General features: G+C 41.5%; 8 non-coding genes and 1 pseudogene across 8 annotated transcripts; all 9 read left to right on the plus strand.

Annotated features, from left to right (window-relative positions):
* Positions 1–5000, plus strand: part of LOC141318658 (uncharacterized) — a 530387-nt pseudogene that overhangs the window by 209102 nt on the left and 316285 nt on the right.
* On the plus strand, positions 441–559 carry LOC141298175 (5S ribosomal RNA). The gene has a single exon (XR_012341535.1). It is a non-coding gene; the product is annotated as a 5S ribosomal RNA (ribosomal RNA).
* Positions 644–762, plus strand: LOC141298181 (5S ribosomal RNA). The gene has a single exon (XR_012341536.1). It is a non-coding gene; the product is annotated as a 5S ribosomal RNA (ribosomal RNA).
* On the plus strand, positions 1516–1634 carry LOC141298187 (5S ribosomal RNA). Its single transcript, XR_012341537.1, has one exon. It is a non-coding gene; the product is annotated as a 5S ribosomal RNA (ribosomal RNA).
* LOC141298194 (5S ribosomal RNA) lies at positions 2388–2506 on the plus strand. The gene has a single exon (XR_012341538.1). It is a non-coding gene; the product is annotated as a 5S ribosomal RNA (ribosomal RNA).
* Positions 3260–3378, plus strand: LOC141298202 (5S ribosomal RNA). Its single transcript, XR_012341539.1, has one exon. It is a non-coding gene; the product is annotated as a 5S ribosomal RNA (ribosomal RNA).
* On the plus strand, positions 3463–3581 carry LOC141298209 (5S ribosomal RNA). Its single transcript, XR_012341540.1, has one exon. It is a non-coding gene; the product is annotated as a 5S ribosomal RNA (ribosomal RNA).
* Positions 4335–4453, plus strand: LOC141298222 (5S ribosomal RNA). Its single transcript, XR_012341542.1, has one exon. It is a non-coding gene; the product is annotated as a 5S ribosomal RNA (ribosomal RNA).
* Positions 4538–4656, plus strand: LOC141298230 (5S ribosomal RNA). The gene has a single exon (XR_012341544.1). It is a non-coding gene; the product is annotated as a 5S ribosomal RNA (ribosomal RNA).

Consider the following 5000-nt stretch of genomic DNA (forward strand, 5'->3'; position numbering starts at 1 on the left):
ACCACCTGCAAACTTTGGATTACACTTTCTGTGGATTGTATATACACCGGTGGACACTCACATTGGACTTATCAACACACTGGGATTCTTGGACTGTTTTTAGGGTATGGACAAATGAACTGTATTCTTTTAACAGCGTTTACCTCGTTTTATCGTGTTGTTTTAAAGTCTTTTATGTGAACCTTGTAAATAAACCAAATCTATTTAAACCAATCTTCTTTTATGTCTCATTCTTTTAACCACTAGTCATCTCTCACAGTTAAATCTGACCCCATTTTAGTCTTGTAACTCGGCTGATAAGGCCGATTGTTACACTTGGATGGGAGACCGCCTGGGATTACCAGGTGCTGTAAGCTTTTGCCTTTTCTTCACTATTTATATAATATGCTGGCTTTTACGGAGGCTGATCTTTAAATAGCCCACTTTTTGGAGCAGCCCTCGCTTACGGCCATACCGCGCTGAGAGCGCCCGATCTCGTCTGATCTCGGAAGCTAAGCAGCGTCGGGCCTGCTTAGTACTTGGATGGGAGACCGCCTGGGAATACCAGGTGCTGTAAGCTTTTGCCTTTTCTTCACTATTTATATAATATGCTGGCTTTTACGGAGGCTGATCTTTAAATAGCCCACTTTTTGGAGCAGCCCTCGCTTACGGCCATACCGCGCTGAGAGCGCCCGATCTCGTCTGATCTCGGAAGCTAAGCAGCGTCGGGCCTGCTTAGTACTTGGATGGGAGACCGCCTGGGAATACCAGGTGCTGTAAGCTTTTGCCTTTTCTTCACTATTTATATAATATGCTGGCTTTTAGAAAGACGTGTTTTACCGCTCTATTTATTACAATCATTTAAATGTATTATAGAGTTTTAAGTGTTTTACATGTTTTTTAGGCCATTTTATTACTCTTAACATTTTAAGTGAGTGTGTGTCTTTAAAAAATGGATGGTTGGCCTGCCATGTGACTAGACACATGACAGGAAGCAGGAAGTACAACTGTATAAGAGAGCAGCATGACAAACAAAGGACAGTCACCAAACTGTTGGATTGAGGAGTTGCTAATTTTAGAGCTCACCTTTCCATTCACCACCTGCAAACTTTGGATTACACTTTCTGTGGATTGTATATACACCGGTGGACACTCACATTGGACTTATCAACACACTGGGATTCTTGGACTGTTTTTAGGGTATGGACAAATGAACTGTATTCTTTTAACAGCGTTTACCTCGTTTTATCGTGTTGTTTTAAAGTCTTTTATGTGAACCTTGTAAATAAACCAAATCTATTTAAACCAATCTTCTTTTATGTCTCATTCTTTTAACCACTAGTCATCTCTCACAGTTAAATCTGACCCCATTTTAGTCTTGTAACTCGGCTGATAAGGCCGATTGTTACACTTGGATGGGAGACCGCCTGGGATTACCAGGTGCTGTAAGCTTTTGCCTTTTCTTCACTATTTATATAATATGCTGGCTTTTACGGAGGCTGATCTTTAAATAGCCCACTTTTTGGAGCAGCCCTCGCTTACGGCCATACCGCGCTGAGAGCGCCCGATCTCGTCTGATCTCGGAAGCTAAGCAGCGTCGGGCCTGCTTAGTACTTGGATGGGAGACCGCCTGGGAATACCAGGTGCTGTAAGCTTTTGCCTTTTCTTCACTATTTATATAATATGCTGGCTTTTAGAAAGACGTGTTTTACCGCTCTATTTATTACAATCATTTAAATGTATTATAGAGTTTTAAGTGTTTTACATGTTTTTTAGGCCATTTTATTACTCTTAACATTTTAAGTGAGTGTGCGTCTTTAAAAAATGGATGGTTGGCCTGCCATGTGACTAGACACATGACAGGAAGCAGGAAGTACAACTGTATAAGAGAGCAGCATGACAAACAAAGGACAGTCACCAAACTGTTGGATTGAGGAGTTGCTAATTTTAGAGCTCACCTTTCCATTCACCACCTGCAAACTTTGGATTACACTTTCTGTGGATTGTATATACACCGGTGGACACTCACATTGGACTTATCAACACACTGGGATTCTTGGACTGTTTTTAGGGTATGGACAAATGAACTGTATTCTTTTAACAGCGTTTACCTCGTTTTATCGTGTTGTTTTAAAGTCTTTTATGTGAACCTTGTAAATAAACCAAATCTATTTAAACCAATCTTCTTTTATGTCTCATTCTTTTAACCACTAGTCATCTCTCACAGTTAAATCTGACCCCATTTTAGTCTTGTAACTCGGCTGATAAGGCCGATTGTTACACTTGGATGGGAGACCGCCTGGGATTACCAGGTGCTGTAAGCTTTTGCCTTTTCTTCACTATTTATATAATATGCTGGCTTTTACGGAGGCTGATCTTTAAATAGCCCACTTTTTGGAGCAGCCCTCGCTTACGGCCATACCGCGCTGAGAGCGCCCGATCTCGTCTGATCTCGGAAGCTAAGCAGCGTCGGGCCTGCTTAGTACTTGGATGGGAGACCGCCTGGGAATACCAGGTGCTGTAAGCTTTTGCCTTTTCTTCACTATTTATATAATATGCTGGCTTTTAGAAAGACGTGTTTTACCGCTCTATTTATTACAATCATTTAAATGTATTATAGAGTTTTAAGTGTTTTACATGTTTTTTAGGCCATTTTATTACTCTTAACATTTTAAGTGAGTGTGCGTCTTTAAAAAATGGATGGTTGGCCTGCCATGTGACTAGACACATGACAGGAAGCAGGAAGTACAACTGTATAAGAGAGCAGCATGACAAACAAAGGACAGTCACCAAACTGTTGGATTGAGGAGTTGCTAATTTTAGAGCTCACCTTTCCATTCACCACCTGCAAACTTTGGATTACACTTTCTGTGGATTGTATATACACCGGTGGACACTCACATTGGACTTATCAACACACTGGGATTCTTGGACTGTTTTTAGGGTATGGACAAATGAACTGTATTCTTTTAACAGCGTTTACCTCGTTTTATCGTGTTGTTTTAAAGTCTTTTATGTGAACCTTGTAAATAAACCAAATCTATTTAAACCAATCTTCTTTTATGTCTCATTCTTTTAACCACTAGTCATCTCTCACAGTTAAATCTGATCCCATTTTAGTCTTGTAACTCGGCTGATAAGGCCGATTGTTACACTTGGATGGGAGACCGCCTGGGAATACCAGGTGCTGTAAGCTTTTGCCTTTTCTTCACTATTTATATAATATGCTGGCTTTTACGGAGGCTGATCTTTAAATAGCCCACTTTTTGGAGCAGCCCTCGCTTACGGCCATACCGCGCTGAGAGCGCCCGATCTCGTCTGATCTCGGAAGCTAAGCAGCGTCGGGCCTGCTTAGTACTTGGATGGGAGACCGCCTGGGAATACCAGGTGCTGTAAGCTTTTGCCTTTTCTTCACTATTTATATAATATGCTGGCTTTTACGGAGGCTGATCTTTAAATAGCCCACTTTTTGGAGCAGCCCTCGCTTACGGCCATACCGCGCTGAGAGCGCCCGATCTCGTCTGATCTCGGAAGCTAAGCAGCGTCGGGCCTGCTTAGTACTTGGATGGGAGACCGCCTGGGAATACCAGGTGCTGTAAGCTTTTGCCTTTTCTTCACTATTTATATAATATGCTGGCTTTTAGAAAGACGTGTTTTACCGCTCTATTTATTACAATCATTTAAATGTATTATAGAGTTTTAAGTGTTTTACATGTTTTTTAGGCCATTTTATTACTCTTAACATTTTAAGTGAGTGTGTGTCTTTAAAAAATGGATGGTTGGCCTGCCATGTGACTAGACACATGACAGGAAGCAGGAAGTACAACTGTATAAGAGAGCAGCATGACAAACAAAGGACAGTCACCAAACTGTTGGATTGAGGAGTTGCTAATTTTAGAGCTCACCTTTCCATTCACCACCTGCAAACTTTGGATTACACTTTCTGTGGATTGTATATACACCGGTGGACACTCACATTGGACTTATCAACACACTGGGATTCTTGGACTGTTTTTAGGGTATGGACAAATGAACTGTATTCTTTTAACAGCGTTTACCTCGTTTTATCGTGTTGTTTTAAAGTCTTTTATGTGAACCTTGTAAATAAACCAAATCTATTTAAACCAATCTTCTTTTATGTCTCATTCTTTTAACCACTAGTCATCTCTCACAGTTAAATCTGATCCCATTTTAGTCTTGTAACTCGGCTGATAAGGCCGATTGTTACACTTGGATGGGAGACCGCCTGGGAATACCAGGTGCTGTAAGCTTTTGCCTTTTCTTCACTATTTATATAATATGCTGGCTTTTACGGAGGCTGATCTTTAAATAGCCCACTTTTTGGAGCAGCCCTCGCTTACGGCCATACCGCGCTGAGAGCGCCCGATCTCGTCTGATCTCGGAAGCTAAGCAGCGTCGGGCCTGCTTAGTACTTGGATGGGAGACCGCCTGGGAATACCAGGTGCTGTAAGCTTTTGCCTTTTCTTCACTATTTATATAATATGCTGGCTTTTACGGAGGCTGATCTTTAAATAGCCCACTTTTTGGAGCAGCCCTCGCTTACGGCCATACCGCGCTGAGAGCGCCCGATCTCGTCTGATCTCGGAAGCTAAGCAGCGTCGGGCCTGCTTAGTACTTGGATGGGAGACCGCCTGGGAATACCAGGTGCTGTAAGCTTTTGCCTTTTCTTCACTATTTATATAATATGCTGGCTTTTAGAAAGACGTGTTTTACCGCTCTATTTATTACAATCATTTACATGTATTATAGAGTTTTAAGTGTTTTACATGTTTTTTAGGCCATTTTATTACTCTTAACATTTTAAGTGTTTGTGTCTTTAATAAATGGATGGTTGGCCTGTCATGTGACTAGACACATGACAGGAAGCAGGAAGTACAACTGTATAAGAGAGCAGCATGACAAACAAAGGACAGTCACCAAACTGTTGGATTGAGGAGTTGCTAATTTTAGAGCTCACCTTTCCATTCACCACCTGCAAACTTTGGATTACACTTTCTGTG

This window comes from Garra rufa, chromosome 1 (assembly GCF_049309525.1).
Source record: "Garra rufa chromosome 1, GarRuf1.0, whole genome shotgun sequence".
Lineage (NCBI taxonomy): Eukaryota > Metazoa > Chordata > Actinopteri > Cypriniformes > Cyprinidae > Garra > Garra rufa.